Source organism: Pyxicephalus adspersus, chromosome 5 (genome assembly GCF_032062135.1).
Source record: "Pyxicephalus adspersus chromosome 5, UCB_Pads_2.0, whole genome shotgun sequence".
Classification (NCBI taxonomy): domain Eukaryota; kingdom Metazoa; phylum Chordata; class Amphibia; order Anura; family Pyxicephalidae; genus Pyxicephalus; species Pyxicephalus adspersus.
The window spans coordinates 62,528,294-62,546,636 of record NC_092862.1 but is presented as its reverse complement, the minus strand read 5'-3'; positions in this window follow the sequence as shown (position 1 = coordinate 62,546,636).

Genomic DNA, 18,343 nt, shown 5'->3' with positions numbered 1-18,343 from the left:
CGGTAGTTGGAGGGTAGGGAGGGGTCCAGTGAGGGTTTCTTTAGGATAGGGAGAATTATGGCATGTTTAAAAGCTGAGGGGTATTTATCAGTAGAAAGGGAGAGGTTGAATAGTTCGGTTAGGGCAGGGGCCAGGGTGGAGGAATGGGCACGGAGTAGATCAGAGGGGATTGGGTCAAGTGGACATGCGTGTTTTAGACATAACAGTCCTAGGAGGTACCTATAATATATAGTAATATTGTTAACTCTAATATCTCTGAGCATTGGTGTCAGTGGACACAACACCCAGCATAGTATCAGTAGGTACACCAAGACACCCCTAGGTTTTGTACTACCTGTATTTTCAGTGGGTACACCAAAAAAAATGTGAAGTAGTAGAAGAAGCAGTAAGGTAATCTAGAATATAAACTTTGCATTGATTTTATTTAAGTCAAATATCCAGCTCTCAACGCCATGTTATGGAGACAACTATCTATAGGCTTCATACAGCATCCTACGTTTTATATTTGGACTGCATGATGCAGTATCAAGTAATTTTACAGTATAAATAGGACCAGACAGACAAATGAGCCACTGGCTTTTTATTTTACTGTTAGGTACAGGCACCTTTACTAGGCACCTTATAATATACTTACTTAAAACATTATACTTACATGAAAAGCTAAAATAGCTAATTAATGTTCTCATATATATATATATATATATATATATATATATATATATATATATATATATATATATATATTAGATACTTAGATTACATTATAACTTTTTAATGTGTATGACACATTTTAAATAAAACAATTATTTTGCTGTGTAGTTTACAAAGATCCAAATAGCTAGAATAATTAGATTCCATAACATACACATAAATACTTTCTTTTAAATTAATATATTTCATAACACAATTTTCAGTAAAGGAAAAATATTGAATGGTTTGTAATCATATGCATAGGTTGCAAAAATTCATATCTGTCATGGGAGAAATTACTTAGCTATTTTCCATACCTCCCTGCTTGATATGTATTGATTTAAACTCAGAACTGGCTTACAATCCTATAACCTAATTTGCTTTTTTTCCGAATTTCAATAGCATGCTCTGATTACGCTGCCTGACCAGAGTCATCGTTTCAGTGTTGAAGCAGAGAACACATGCTGTGGTGTGTGGGAGAGTAAAAGGTGGCTGACCTTATACTATGCCCCAGCAATTCATATAGAAATCAAATGCTGACAGCTGGGGTGGGAAAACGAGCTGGAAAACTGGCTATGTTAATGGACTAGTGGAGTATTTTCACAAGCACAAACATTATCATGCTTACCTAAGGCCCACCACACTGCATTCTATCATCAGGCTCTTTTGCATTTTTCATGATTTGCAAATAAAATAAAGCAAATTTGAAATATAGCACTTTTAATTATAACATATTTAAAATTTAATTGCTGTAAAATAAATATCTTGATCTTTAAATATAACTAATAACATTTCCTGTGACGGAAATGTGAAATTTTATGGCACATTAGTCTTAATTTTGTTTTTCTCTGTAGACTAATTTAGGAAGATTTTATATTTAATAGGTACGAGTCACAATCAGTAGGTGGTTACAGTAGATTGAATCTGCCAAGTGCTGTCAGCATGGCAACTAATATTATCTCACTAAATTTTAAGCTTCGATTTTATTTCAGCAGTCACTGCTGGAGACAAAACGCCGGAGGGCATATTAGCTTCTGCCAATATAGGTGCCACCACCCAACGTCTATGATGGGTTAGAGTAGAGTAATGGAGAATGAGATGGCATCCCATGTCCCAGAAGGGTTTTGATTCATTGATGTTCATGTGCTTTTATGGTGTGTGTGAATGCATCTGCGCATCATGTGCTCAATGTATGCAGCTTGCTGCACAGTGGGAGCACCATGAAACAAGTCTGCTCATATAACAGATGCAAGTTTCCCATGCTTCTGTCCACTTGGGACTAGACACTGTAAAGCAGATATAAATCACATGGAACTTGCTGTCATTTCTCTCCTCTGCTTTCAAGCCATCAGACACTGTTGTCTGACTGGCTGGAGTTGTTGTAGTTTTTAAATGAAGTCTGGGAGACTGGCATCCGCAGTACTGGCTAATTTTTAGCTAATACCTTGGTGATTTCAGCGTTCGCATCTGGCCGGTGCGCTCATGCTGGGTATGATTATAATATGCTGCTGATTTTTCCCAAGCAGGAAGCTAGGCCACTGCTACTGACAGACTAAACAGAGGCTTGTTCCAAACACAACAGCACATTACAGCCAGCAAAGGGTCTGTGGTGTGGGACTTCTCCCAAGGCATAAAAAAAAAAAAAAATGTGTTAACTGTGCTAACAGTGCCAAGTAATATGCTTCGTTAAAAATTTAATCACCTGCAAGTGCAAAACAAGTGCAAAACAATCATGTTGTAATTAGCACAGCAATTAACACCTCCCTTTTTTGATAGCACATGCATCCTTGGAAGTGCATGATTGCAAGTGTTTATGCTTCTGACAGACCAGTAAGTTTCCTATAGAGAAGACAAAAAAATGTCTAAATAGATCTTATTTGGCATTTTGCTGCTGTGTGCTCCAAAAAAAAAATCACAGCAGAGTCTCTATACTGTTTTCTCATCTAAGTTGGCATATTCTGTGGCACGGTATGTTTTTTCTGTACAGTGGTCAGACCAGAGAATTATACAGCTGTAGCTTGTGTTATAAACCTATTTTAAAAATGATTTTGGCAACTTTTATGGAACCATAGTTTTAGGATTTGGTAGGTTTGGCAAGAAGAAAATAAAACACTTTCTTTAAAAAAAATAATTAGCATTTTTATTCATAAAAAATAGAACATTCAGAAAATGAATTCCTTTGTAATAGCCGGTAGTGTTTTATGCTTTGGAACTGATTTACTAAAGAAAGTATTTTTTACTGAACATTTTTGATTTTTTTTTATATTTTCTGAACCTCATTAGTGCTTGAAGAGAACACAGGCTGCAGTGAAATAAGTGACAAAAGCCATTGTATTGCACTGATTACTGCAAAACCGTATTTGTAGTGGGGAGTTCTCATTTTAAATTGTTGTGTGCAAATATGTGAATATTGAGCCTTCCCCTGTCAAATATCAATTCACAATAACAACACAGAGAAATATATCTGAACATAATTTGAATTACCTGAAATGTCATGCAACATCAGTAAACTGAACATTTTGGACAAAGGCTTTTCTAGAGTGTGCAAATGTTTTTCTATAAGATATTTATGATTTAGAGGTGAAGTTCATGAAGCTCATTTTGCTACCACCCAATCATTTTTTCTAGCCTTGCAAAGCAATATATACTCACCTTATTCCCATATCCTGGTTCCTTTATTAATCCAGTGCTGCACAAGGGTTCACTTTACTCTGACAAACCACTGTTGTCTTTACTTCTAGATCTTGAAAGGAACACTTAGTGGAGTAAGAGAGAGAGAGAATGAATGAACCCAAAGATGGGCCCTAAAATATATTCTGTCAGTGATTTGCCCTACATTCTGATTTGGAATATCCTCTTCAACCTGCACATTTTCACTCTATGAGATGCCTACTTTTTTATGTCTTAGAATGGACAAACATGACCACAATTAACCATCTTACCTTTCTCCATCTCATACTTTATTTGAAGTCTTACACTTTCAGACCCAGCAAGTAGGCCAGAGAACGATTTACTTTCCAGGATGACCACCATACTACAACATTTTTGACCAGGAAGGAAAGCAGAAAATTAGCGGTTAATTAAACGAGCCAATCCTTTTCTGGCAACTTGATGCTCACCTTGACAATTTAAATGGGTAGATTTCTTTATTAAATAGAAGGGAATAAAGCTTGCATAGGGTGACCTTGCGTGCAAAATTTAGTGCTATACCCAGAGGTAAATTGTATGTTATAGAAAAGCATTTTTTATGGGATCAAAAACACTGATTGGTTATTGTGATTTATTTATAAGTTATCTTGTTAAGACTTAATGATAAAAGCTGCACAGAGCTCACAACATAATTAAAAACAAAGAGGCTTACCCCCTTAGCAAACCTTACATATTTGAAAGAGATTACCATGGTAGGAGAATTTTGATTATAACCTGATAGAAAATCACTGAGAAAGGTCCAAAATCAAGACCTATGTACTGACAAATAGTCAGCCATTTGTCCCCCAGAAAGGATGCCTAAATAAAATAATAACTGTCTTGTATTGGGAACTTGCCAGGAGGCACGGTAAGAGTCCAATTTGGTGTTGTTGTTTTTTAGCTGATTCAATTTTTTTGCCCTTGTCTTGCATCTTTTTGCCAGTTTAAAGTGGCATAAGGTTTATTTAGTATGTTAAGTAACCTGTAAGTGTGACATTACATGTATTTATAACTTTAAACTTTTCTCTCTAGAGAGGCATTCAGGTGTCCTGCAGGTTCATACAGTGTAAGAGGTGAGAATGTGAGGATTGTGTTATTTTGCAGGTGTACCATTTTGCAGGATGTTTTCACTTTTATATTTAATGCTAAATTGTACATATTTTGAATATATACTATAGTATTTATAGTATCTTGTGACATGCCAAAAATGTATTCATGCGGACACACATTACATTTTATAAAGCTCACTATAGTTGTATAGTTTACAACATCCCAGCATCTTTGTCAAGGTTGATGTATGAAAAAAACAATATTATATATATGGTATCTGTGTCCCCCACCATGCACCTTGGTTCCATCCTCTAACTTTTCATCACTCCTGTATCCTGTAGTGATGTAGGGATTGGAGGATGACACAACAGAGTAAGGCAGGGGGCTCAGGCAACTAACAGTTTTTATTAGGGATTTTTTAGGTATTATGAAGTTCCAGGGAAAAAAACTACTAATCAATTACAGTTGATATTTAATGATCTTTCTATGTGGTTAAGAAAAGAGCAAGTATTTCTGAAGAGAGGCTAAATAATGAGTAATAATACATATGCCTTCCTTCAATTCGAAGAGGAATTGACTAAGAATTAAGAAGTCATTGCACCCCATCTTTTCCCCTTTTTCCTTTTGTTTAACCCTTCAAGGAAGTACTTGCTTATATAGAATAGAAATCATGATTTTAAACCTGCAAGCTGCTGGACATGGTCAGCCAGTTCCAGAAAACATTTGTGTCCCCTTTGTTTTGGTAGACTATGATTTGTTAAAATTTTGTATTTTTTAATGTGTGGTTCTGCGTGATAGTTTGGAGCATTATTGATAAAAGTTAATAATAACTTTATTTTTATGATTCTGAACTGCCCCTCAGTGTGCATATTATTTACCAGTTCTTTGACTTTCAGATGATCATTAGAAATACAAAGCCCAATTCACAAAATCATTTTGCAAAGGAAAGTATATTTCCACACTAATGTAGATTTTTCTGGGAAGCATCCATTAAATCTTCCATGTGGTGTTTTTCCAATGAAACGCATCCAGCACACTATAGTTTTCAACTTCTATCAGTTCCATCAGCCAATTGAGTGTTCCCATGTGTCACTGCAAAGTCTAATCAATTTGGACAATGATGTTACTCCGGATTCCACAGCGCAGAGGATCAGTGTTTTAATGATGGGTCTCAGTGATGGTAAACATCTGAGAGCATAGGGTTGTCATGACTGGCTTTACATCACTGGATAACATGATTGCCCTTGGATCTACTTCTGGGAACATACAAAATGGTAGTTTTGAAGCTGTTAAGTATGTGTTTGCTTTCCTATTTCAACAAACACAGTTTTCACAGTGTGTGTATACTGTAAATACTAACATAAATTTAATTCAGTGGCAATAGGTTAGGAGTATGATTAGGTGGTAAACAAGTTTTTGGGTTGACCCAAGTGTTATTATATATTGTAAAGTGTCCAGTTGTAGGATCTCAGTGCTTTTTTCAAATCATTATCAGAGCCTTTTTACCAGAAGGTTTCCAGTATTGAATTTCAGATTATTGTGAAGTTCTTGTTCCTGCAGAATAAAACTGTAAAGGAAATCCATGCATGTAGAATTCAAATGTTTAGTAACACATGTCCTTTATGCTAAACTATAAAGAAGTGGTGCTACAATTCTCAGTGTGGAGATTTTAAAACAAAATAAACAGAGGAAATAGGATGCCTTCAACAGTGTTAGTGTAAGACCCTGGTGCTGCAACAGTATTCACCAGACACCAGTCCCCCAACCTAACGCCGCACTCTTCACCTATAGCAAGCCCCTCCGCTCAGCCTCGGGAGACTGGTTGGGATTCCCAGCACACAGTTGCCCCCAGGAGTGCGCAAGAGATGGTGTCTGGAGATGGGCTGGCAGAGGACCAGGAGCTCACAGATAAAGCAGTACCAAGATTCCAACATAGTCGAGTCTAGAGCAAGAGGTCATACACTGATAACCCATCCACCAGACAAAGTGCATAAGGGCAAACCACAAGCAGAGTCGGGGTCGCAGGTAAAAGGTCGGTCCAGGCGGCATAAACTCACAGGGTCAGAAACAGGCAAGGTCAGTAACAGTAAATAACTAAAAGCTGCAACAGGCACTGGGGACTGTGAGCAATAAAACTATAAAGCCCTAGCAGCCAGTGACAGTGCAGGACTGAGTAAGGAGCTACTCCGCCTCCAGAATCCCCTTCAGCTGTGCACAGCTTGAGAGTTTGTGCAGAGGATGCCAATAAAGTATCTCAAGCTGCACAGCTAAAGGGAAACCGGGGCTGCTGCTATTTCTTAGTTGTTCTTGCTGCTGCAAATGACATTGCTGGACAGAATAAAAAGTGTTTGATACTGTGATGGCACACACCACGGGATCGTCGGACAGATAAACAACTCCTAACAGTCAGCTCCTGAAATTGTTGATGGCCCACAGGCAAATCTTGGTTAAAAAACTATTGCAGAGACAATCCAGGAAATGCATAGGAATATTAATCCACAAACAGTTGAGTATGCAAAGTTTGTTGGCTTATGAAAAGCTGTGAGCGCTTAAATGTTTGAATATAGACAGTGTCACCTCCAAGTTTATTTTGGAGCACTTTAAGCAATTTAGTGATCATTTTTGGAATGATTTGTGACTGTAACAAAACTTTGTTACACAATTACAATCTATAGACCAAACAACAGTTCTAGCAGTGGTGATACTCAAATTCTCCACTGCCAATGAAATTCAAGTCTCAAAAGTCAGCAGTAAGAATCATTGCCAAGTCTGTGTAGGATAAGGAATGTATTTTGATGACTGACTCTCTTGAGATGGGCAGAACAGTTATTGCAGAATACTACTTTAACTTGATGTGCTGAATAAAGGAGGTATTGAAAAGAAAAAGCAAGGAGAACCTTAAAAAATTGAGAGGGAGAAAATTTTAAAATGATAGCACCAGAGCAGTATTTCAATAACCAAACATCAGAATTTGTTTAGAAGGGTTAAAGAAACTTGAGAAACATTGTGCCAAGTGTGTTGGCAAATATGTGAAATTGCATTTCAGTTTTCTGTCTCTAGGTGAGTGTTTATCAACCTTTTTTACACAGGGAACCCTTAAAATAGCTTTCAGGTGGCCATTGCGAAGAATGCCTCTTACATTGCTTGCCAGTTGGAAATATGTCACTTTTACAGATAAACAGACCTGGGAGGCACAAACTGCTCATTGCTCAAGGAACCCCTAAAAACCTCTGGAGGAACCCCAGGGTTCCACAGATTCCTGCTTAAGGATCAATGCTTTCAAGTATTTCCTTTTTGGTCACACCTAGGCCTTTGCAGCACCTCCTTGTACTGATGTACCCTTGCACATGGGGTGGGGGGGGCATCTACTTACTTCTCTATTACAGGCTAATACCACTATACCCCCCCAATGACAGGATCAGGATGCTGCACATCTAATCCTGATGAAGGACAGCATCACCTTCCAAAATCGCACTGATTGAGAGTTTTAACTTCCATGAATAACAGAAATGTGCAGAACTAACTTTTCTTTGTGCCTTTCCAAATTGAGTAAATGTTCACATGCAAGCCAGCAATGCTATGCAGGCCCCCTAGCTTGAAGAAACACTAGAGCTCTGCTAGTGAATGCTGTAGTTCCTAAATTAGGTCAATTGTTACCTGAAATAGGTAAACAGGGCTATATACAACAACAAGAGAGGGTGGGTAGGGTTTTTGGAATTACAGTGCTTTAAAGAGTAACTGTGCATTCAGTGAATAAAAGTAACCCCTTCATCCCAATTATATACCTACCTGAGTCCAATGATATGGCATGCAGTAATTTCCAAATTCCTTGGCTGCTCCTGCATCTAATCCCAATCTTCTACTCACACAGGAGTGGACATTTAGAGGTGTGTAGGGATTACGAGCCAGAAACAGTATGGGCAAATGGATTTCAGCCAGGGAACCAGGAAAGTTCGCTTTAGGCTGTGACGATCTACTTTATATATGTATTTTTGGGAGGAGGAGAGGTAGCTTTACTGGGGAGAAGAACAAAAGAAAAAAGTTGCTAAAAGTGGTAACCCCGAGTCACACTCAGGGTAGGTAAACCTATGAGAGGTAATAGTAAATAGAGTCTTACCTGATCCGCCGGCGTCCCGCGCCGTCCATTCCCGCGATCTCCGTCTTCTGCTCTCTTCTTCCGGCCAGCTTCTGCATCCGATGAGTCACCGGGGAGTTCCCGGTGACGTCGGTGCGTGTGTACGGCGGGGCGGGAAATTCAAAATCTATTTGTATTGCATTCAATACAAAATAACTGTATTGAATGCAATACATTGGATTTATATGTGTAAAAGCAGTACATTGTTTTCAAGAACATTTATTTTACAATATATATATTAGTATAAGTATATTATGTATTTTTTTTTAAAAATTACAGATATACAGATTTTTTAATTTATTCAATTTAATATTTTTATATGATTTTGTGTTTCAAACTTTATTATACTCATACTTTTATATTATACTGTAAAATACATTTTCATGAAAAACAATGTACCGCTTTTAGACATATAAAACCAAAAAGAAATGATCCACTAGGGAGGTTACGAGGAATTTACCCCCTTATGAAGGCTGCATCAGGTACGGAGACCCAAAAACTCGCACCACCACGGACAGATAAAGGAATTTGTTTGGTATAACACTTTCCAGCATCTACTAAAGTCTGATATAATACATTTTGGTGTTTTTTTTATTTTCTATTATATTTTTCAAGTAATTGCAGCCTACTACCATACCCTCTATGATTACCAAAGGATTGTTAATAGCTAAGATACATGTATATAAACTAGATCTTTCTTTGTGAGTTTGACAGCCATTGTATTCCACTGAATTGTGTTAGGCTGTTCTTTGCTGATGTAACACATTTTCCATGGCCAAACTATAGAAGTAAAACTGTAAAAGTAAACAGGGTATAACTTTTGGGTCATTTCCTAATAAATATGAAATATTTAAAACATGCAAAAGAGGCATTCACAGATGAATTATTATTATCATGTATTGATATATTTATATAGCATTATATATTATAGGGCAATTATATAACAAGGTCCCAAGTCTAGTTTGAAGGTAGCAGAACTTTGAGGTTGTCCCAAAGTGACTTTTTAATGTATTTATTAAAAATCCTGCAAAAAAAAAAAAACGAGATTAATACTTTCCTCTGCGGCGGGTAGTTGCACAGATGTTGAAATGTTATGGCATCCTTCATCTTATACCTCTGGGAATGTCAGATATCTGCGCATTTCCATCCATTGGTTGTTCCTACGCTGTCCCTATACTGACACAGTGGCTTGCAGAAGGAACCATTGCATTTAGTTTTAGCATTTAGTATTCTCCTAGAAAGGTAAGAATAAATCTTTTATTATATATAAAAAAAAGTTGTCAACAGAATTGCATTAGAGAGCAAATAACCAACTAATAATCTTTGTGCTATTTACTTCTATAACTGTGTGTTAAAATGTGAAGAGCACATAAAACCAGATTTTATATAAATAGCAAGTAATGATTGGTTAAAATAAGAAAAAAAAGCTCTGCATATTTTTAGCTTAATTCATCCCAGCGTGTCAGTTTATTTATCCAATTTATCCAATGCATCATCTGCCAGGGTTAAGTTCATAATGGCTTGATAACAGTCATCAAGAAAAGAAAAGACATGCAAAGCTGCATAAAAATAGCTTGGTTAAAAAAGATTACTTAAGTAATACTATCCTATTCACTATTTTTTTTTCAAACCTTTTTTTTTTTAATATCAAAGGACGCCCAACTAATTGAACTTATTTTTATTAAAGATCTCCTTTATTAACCAGGAATAAACAGTACTTCTATTTATCCACAAATTAGAACAAAAATAGAAGTAATTACATATTTGTACTTCACTTTGTTAGAATTTTATGAGCAGAATTATGCACAGCTGTCTGAGGAATCAGACTCCTTAAAAAAAATTGTAATTGCAACAAAGATCCTTTCAAATAGGATATTGTAATGATTTAAGCATTTATTTTAAGCTGCTGCTTTACCACAATGTTTGTATGCTTGTTTTTGTATATAAATAAATAACTTAATGCTATAACCTAGAAGCTCTTTAATTGCCATATTATACCTAGAACATTAAATGCTAACATGAGCTTAGGCCACCACAAATATGCCGGAGTGTTTGAACGCGCTGTAGACTTTTAGAGGTCTACTAGTATAGGAAGTCATTTAATCATTTCAAAGCTGCTGGTAAAATAAATTGTGTTCAACTTAAAAGCGTAATTGTAACTGAGGATTTGCTTTCAATTATATCTTTGCAACACTAAGTATGGTGGGGTTTACTTTCCTGCAGTGTCACATAAACCCACAGTTTAGATCTCTACACTGATTCAATGGTAATCAAGGACAGCCAGATGTCCTCTTTAAAATACAAAAAGAAAAAAAAATAAAGTTTTTAGCCAGTCCCCAAACCTAAAGCGTTATAATTTATACCCAATGACAGCAAATCAAAAATCTCAAAGCTGATTTCCATATGCTTTAGCCAAACACCCCAATGTAAAAAAATAATAATGTTATAGATACAAAGGCACACTGAGAAAGTTAAAAAAAGAGTGTAAGAAAACGAGGGGAAGGAAAGAGGGGAAGTTAAAATTCGTTTAACCAACACCATCTGATGGAGCCAGAACTTTACTTATTCTTAATGTAAATTGATGCTTCTTTCCAAAAAACTAATCTAATTATATATTTCTGGGAATGTCAGCTGTATTGTTTCTTAAATTTCAAGGAAACAGGAAACACCCAATTTAAGTGCTGAAAAGGTTGCAAAACAACAGAATTTATTCTGTATGCTTTCCTCTGGGTGAATTTACATGTATTTAAACATACTTATACTTCCATCATTTTAATGGGAAAGATGTATGTTTGATAAAGAGTCAAATTCAATAAACAAGTTATATGTAAAATGTTATGTCAGTTCAGAGAGTTTGTATGTTTGTGGATATACTTCAGTTTAACATATTATTATCACCAAGTCTCCAGCTTGATTAAAGTGCTCCATTTGCTTTAAATACTTACTTAAAAGTGGAAATAAAGTAAAACAAAATGCTAGAAGGTATAGATGTATTTGGCAGAAGCTCTTCTGCCAAAAAATCTATCTCGGTTTTCCTAACAATTTGTGTGTGTTTGTACATTGCCTGTGACGCATGTGCTGTGTAGTGTACATGTTTAGTTCAATAACTTCATCTGATATAGTGAATATAGCGCCTGTAATAGGAACAAACTAGTCTGGAAGAAATGCTAGAGAAGTTGGCATTAATAGACATCGAAATCACTTTTTTTTGCAATTAACACCAACCAATTGCAACATGCATAATAGGAGGTGGGTTTGTTTCTGACTGCTCTACAATAGCCTAAAACATATATTCAAAGTTTTCGTTAATTTACCTAACTAGCGATGGAAAATATCCCTTGCTGAAGCCTAAAAAATTGGGTAATAAAATAGGAACCAAAATTATGGAATGGGTTCTTATTTTATTACCTTATGGACGCATGGGATCTGATTTATTAAAGCTCTTCAAGGCTGGAGAAGATATGTTCATCAGTGAACCTGGGTGAACAAGCAAACCCAGCAGGGATCTGGTCCAGGACTGAAAACATTTGCTAACAAAAAGCAAATTACTTTTAAGAAATACATTCTAAGTTTGCTGGATCTACCAGCTTCACTAATGAAAGTGTATACTCTTCAGCCTTGGAGACCCTTAATAAATTAGGCCCATGGACTCTGGGTTCTCCCTCCCCTCTGTTCTTTTTTTACTAGCAACTACAACATTTTGGATTTAGCATCATGACAATGGGTATGTGGGTGGATGAAGAGGGTAAATTGCTGCAGCAGTACATAAACAGAAATACGTATTTCACAGGCTTTAACACTTCTCCACTTCATTTAAAAATTTAAAAATCAAATAAATACATATTTTGGCTTTAAATAAACCTTAAATGATAAAACAGGCTCATCTCCTGTTATGAAAATGTTCTTTTTTCACTATACACAGTCAGCTTTTCATTTTGTGCATTGGAGTCTGCAGCAAATCAGATAGAGTGTGAATCTGACTCCTGGACATCCAGAATAATTATCTGGCCTTTTCCTTCCAACCCAAACTGACTCAGGCCTTAGCCTGTCATAACTTAAATTTCAGTATTTTTAATACTGGAGGCTCATTATAACATGTGGGCATTAGCTGGGTTGGAACGCATTGGTGCTTTAGGACTGCCATTAGGGTGGGACAAAGGATACTCCTGTACCAGGCCCTGATCAAAAGAGCTGACTTTTGTAGTGATGAAACTTTTAGACATGGGGGAGGGGTACTCAGAAAGCTTTTCTAGTATGGGCCTAGAAATTTCTGCAGCCCTGGATGCTGTAATGGTTTCAGTAATCTATGTTTACTAAAACCATTACACCATTAACATTACCATTAAACCATTCTGTTCCACTCGTCAGCCATAATCTGCCTGCATTGCACAGAGAGGAACATAAACAAAATAATAACACTTCTGAGTCTAAAATAAGGTATGTAATAAAAAAGAGGAAGACAATTAAAGCAGATTATAAAAAAGCTCGAGGAGAGGTTTATGTATGCTTTTGGGGACAGCTAGGGGTGCACCTCAAAGAGGAGGTGAGGAAAAAAATTTGGAGAGGTAAATATGTGTTTTTTACGTTGGTCCTATTGGAGTGATTTAACGTGGATAGAAGTGAGGGGGGGGGGGGGTGAGGGTCATAAGGAAAAGAGTAAGCAGCGGCGGTATAGGTTTATACTGCTTTCTTCAATTCCCTGCAGGCTTTTGGGATTTTAGCAAGTGTGATAGGGGAAAAGCGAGCAGTATTCCCCCTTTTTATGCTATCAGGATACAATTGGGGAGGCGTACAGGTTATATGGTGGGATTGCTTGGTTGAGATATGACGAGCAGGTTTGCCAGCAAAAGGCGATGCGGCCATAGCTGCGATGGGACCACAAGGATATCGGCTTTTGGATGCGCTTGATGACGTCGGCGAGGCAGGTGAGCACACAGTTTTTTCAGGCTGGGGCCGGCGGGCCACAGGCAGGAGGGTCACCGGCCAACAAGAAAAAGGGGGTCTGCTGGCTTGAAGGGGGATGTCGAGTTAAGCATGAGTGTTCAGAGTGTGGGGGAGCCCACGGACTCCCGTGCTGTTTTAAGCAGGGGGGTAGGGGCTGTGAGTCTGGTGGAAATAGGGATGACCCCAGTGAGGGTAGGAAGGATGCACCCCTTTTAAAGTGTATACCCAGATGGGGAGGCAGTGCAGGTGCTGGGGGAGGGTTTTGAAGTTGGATTTCGAATCCCATGTGGGTAGGTGCGGTCTGCAGGGATACCGCAGAATTTAAAATCTGCATTGTGGCATCCTGCTGTGGTGGAGGAGAAGTTAGCGAAGGGTGGGATTAGCGCGAATGAGTGGGTTGTTTAGGGAGCCCCCATTGGAGGGTTTGGTGGTCTCTACTCTGGAGATGGTACCTAAGAAAGAACAGGGTAACTTTAGAATGATCCATCATTTGTCGCTTCCGCCGGGCGGATCGGTGAATGATGGTATCGACCCAGGGTTTTGTGCGGTGGCCTTTACGTCTTTTGGCACAGCTATTTGCTGGGTTCGCTGCTAGGGGGCTGGGTCACTACTGGCTAAAGCGGACATTGAGGCCACTTTCCTATTGTTACTGATTCATCCCGAGAGTTTGCAGCTCTTAGGGATTCAGTGGGAGGGGCAGTATTTTGTTGATCACTACCTTCCTATGGGATGTTCGATTTTGTGTGCTTTATTTGAAAAGTTTAGCATGTTTCTGGAGTGGGTGGTGCAGATGGTGACAGGGGTGGAGTCAGTCATTCATTACTTGGTTGACTTTTTGATGATTGGGCTTCCGGGCAGCTCGGTGTACCGGGTGTTGCTGGTTTGATTTTAGCCTGTTTACAGACGCAGCAGGGGCAAAGGGTTTTGGGGCCTATTTTGGTGTTAAGTGGTGTGCAGAGGTCTGTCTGGCCTCAGGAGTGGGTGGAGACAGGTTTGTTGGCTTTTTGGTGTAAGTTCTATGGGGTGAGTGATGTAACAAAAGACTTTGTAGTTTGGCAGACAGTAAAAGGGTACAGGAAGGACAGGCGGGCGCCAAATTGGAGGAGACCAGTGTCTTTTCAGCTTCTGCAAAGGGTGGTTGTGGTGTTGGGGGAGGTGTGTACAGATAGTTAACAACAGGTTTTTTTTTTAGAACAGTGTTTGTGCTAGCATTCTTTAGGGTGATGAGGATTAGCGAGTTGGTGAGCCTGTCCAGGTCTCGGCCAGGTGATGTCTTACATGAGGATGTAGTTTTGTCCATGGATCAGGTGAGTTTGTTGATCCGGCAATAAAAGACGAATCAAAGGGGGGGGTTTCACTGTGTTGTACTTTTGTCCAGAAGAGTCGGGGGTCTGTCCAGTGGGGGTGGTGGAGGAGTTGATGAGTCTGTGACTGTGAGGTACGGGTCTGTTGCTGATTCACGAGGATGGTAAATTTTGTCCTAATTTCATTTTTTATCAGTTTACTGGCAGTGGGGATGGGGACCCAAGGGTATTCTGCTCATTCCTTCTGTATTGGTGCTGCTACTGGGGGAGGAGGGGATTTGACGTATCGGGAGATGGGAATCTCAGAGGTTTCGGTCAGTCATTTGCTAAAAGGTGGGGTAATGTTGCTGTGGTTGGCGGTTTTTTGGTTGTTTGGAAGGACAGATGTTGTTTATTTTCAATACTTGTTTTTCATAGGTGGTCAGCATTGCTTGGTGCGGATCATCGGGCATTCCTATGTCTGGTGGGGTGCTAGAAGAGCAGAGGTGAAGCTGAATGGTCAACAACTGGGCCTGTCTTGGGAAGATGTGATGCTTTGATAGATTGGTGTGCCCATAATGTTGTAGAATAGGATGGTGCTGGAGATTCGTAGGTTTGCGGTGCTGAATAAGCCTCTGGGGGTAGTATAGATCCATGCCAGGGGAAATGATCTGGGAAAATTGTCAATGAGGGACTTGATAAGGGCTGTGAAGGCAAACTTTCTTAGGTTGAGAATGGAGTTTTCGGATTTAGTTGTGGTTTGGTCCGATATAGTGGCCAGGTCTGGTTGAAGTGGGGCGCATTCTATTGAGTGTATTATTAAAGCCAGAATCAAAGTTAACAAGGAGGTGGGTCGTTTTGTTGCCGGGAATGGTGGTTTGTGGTAGTATTGTGGAGGAGGAGACATGGAAGTTCCTGAGAAGTGATGGGATTCACCTGAATGCTATTGGGACCAATCTATGGTTCCTGGGCTTGCAAGATGGGGTTTTAGCAAGCCCTTTGAGTGTGGCGGGGCGCACAGGTGTGAGGTGTCTCACCTGTGCTTTGTGGCAGTTGGGGTCCTGAGAAGGCAAGGGTCTTGTGGAAAAAATGGATAAAGTTGGTATGGGGAAATCTTTTTATGGTGGCTTCCCCCGTAATTTAAATATGGTAATGAGCCCCTGAGGCGGTGCTGGGCGACTAGGGGCTTGGTGTTGGTTTTGGAAAGAAGGTGAACTGGTGGTGGTACGGACCATGCTTTATCCGACCTGCAGCCTGGTTGATGGAGTTGGTAACTGGAAGTTATTAGGGTTATGCAGAAATTGAGTTAGGTTGAATTCTGTGAATTTTGATAAGGAGAAAAATATTAAGTTTTTTGTGTTAGCTATGTATGTTTACTTATAATGATGCAGTTAATTGGTTAATGTTAAATTTAAATGTTGTTTAATAAAAAGTGTTATTTAATAAAATGTGGTATTTAATAAATGGCTGCTTGCCAATTTTGGGTCCAAATCTGAAATCGGTCTGAAATATTGGGGAAGAGGAGAAACGGTTTGTATGGCAAGTGGGTGAGGGGTGGGGGTTTTGTGGGAGAAGTTTGTAGTGGCAGGGTAAAGGGAGTCTGGGTTACCCTGGTCATGTACATAGGTGCTGAGAAAATTAATGGGGATAGCAAATTTGAGTTAATGAAGTGAATGAAGTGAAGCTTTGCTGACAATCCTAAAATAATAGGAGAAACAAGTTGTTTGGTATTTTACATTTTCTTTGGACATAATTGGGTATTCTTTGCAAAAAGAATTTCTACTAGTTTCATTGTATTAACTAAGTTATGGGAGAATTTGCTTTGCAAGTCCCACCTTTTAGTAAATCAGCATCAGACCTAAACAAAGAAGTTAAACCAAAAGAATTCAGACAGCTCACCCAAAACCAATATATGGCAATACATTTGTTTATGCAAAAAATTCTTCTACCATAGTACTGTCATTTTTTCTTCCCTTCAACCTCTCCTCAATGTGCCAGAAAGCCAGGCTGCTCCACAACTGCACCAAAACAGCCATGAAAAACCCATGACTGCTCCTGGGCACCAAGCTGTTGGAAATAGCCAAACAAAACAGATAACAGGTATTAAAGCAGAAAGCCTTTTTAGAAAGCAATCAAGTAACCCAATCAACCAGGTTGGATTCGTTTTTTCGCTATAGTTGTTGAATTTGGTTTCCTGTCCTCACTGAATTTTCACTGAATTTAATTTTAATGTGATATTTAGGATTATACATCTTATCAAATAAGGGGTAACCAACTTTGTTATAACATTCTTTACAAGCAGCACAGTACAAAAACTGACAAAATTTAGGTCAACAAAAGCTAAGACAATCAACTTTTTAGTTACAAAATAACTTATTAGTATAGTTGCACACATTTGGTATAGTTGGATAAATTGTATTTAGAATTAAGAATGTGCTATTACTAATTTTGAGAAGTGATATAATTATATATCTAGATATAGATATGGCTGGCAAAGCCAGCCCCTCATCATATGATATAAGGAGGTGTTAATGCTGTGCTTTTAAATGTGTCCTGTGTCATAATGATTTTGTGCGCACTTATGAAGTCCCAACCTTTTGTAGTGTTGTTTTGCAATTCTTTTAGTGCACCAATGTTCAAGGCACAAATAAATCAATTTGACATGTTTGAACAAAGTAAAGATTAGATCTTTATTCGAACAGTGCTTATACATAAAGATGAGATACTGTAATGGAAACACAAGGAAAGTGTGCATTTTAAGAATGTACTGTGCAAAAATCCACCTGGACATTTCAATTCCATGATGGGCCAATGTAAGTACATGCCCCAACTGTTAGGAGTTTCCTGAATATCCAGTGGTGTAATTTTGAGGTTCTTATTAACTTTTTTTATCATTAAATTACCGCTTCTGGGGCTGACTAGTCATATACAAAATGACTATTTAATAATTTATTCTATGCTACCATTATATCACTTTCTTTTAAGTGAAATAAATTCATTGGAAGGCTCTTGGGCATCCAGAACTTTGATTGTGGGAACCTTTGATAGTTAATTTGAACTGATGATACAACTGGATATCTGAGGTTTAAATATGACAGGTTTTAGTGATTGGTTATAGGAGAAAAAGGGGGTTTAAATAGCGGGGGGGGGGGGGAGACAACATCCATGCTACACAACATCTACAATATTGTTTAAGTTATGTGCTGTATTGTACTGGGTTGTCACTATGTAACATTATGTGCTTGCAATGCACTGAGGGAGAAACCTAACATGTATAGGGAGTTTGCTAAGTCTACTATAAGACTTGATACACTGAATCATTGGGTCACATCATCTTCTCCAGCCTTGGAGCTTTATTATTCACGCCCATTGTCTTTACTTGCCACCTGGAATAGGTCTGTAATCTTATACATCTAAGAATATCAGGCTGTTCATGTTTGGATTATATCATCATCATTATTTAAGTCCCACACATGCATACTACACATTAATTTAATATTTTTCTAAGATTTCTTAGTGTCATCTAAAGCCTGCATATTCATTGTGGTATTCT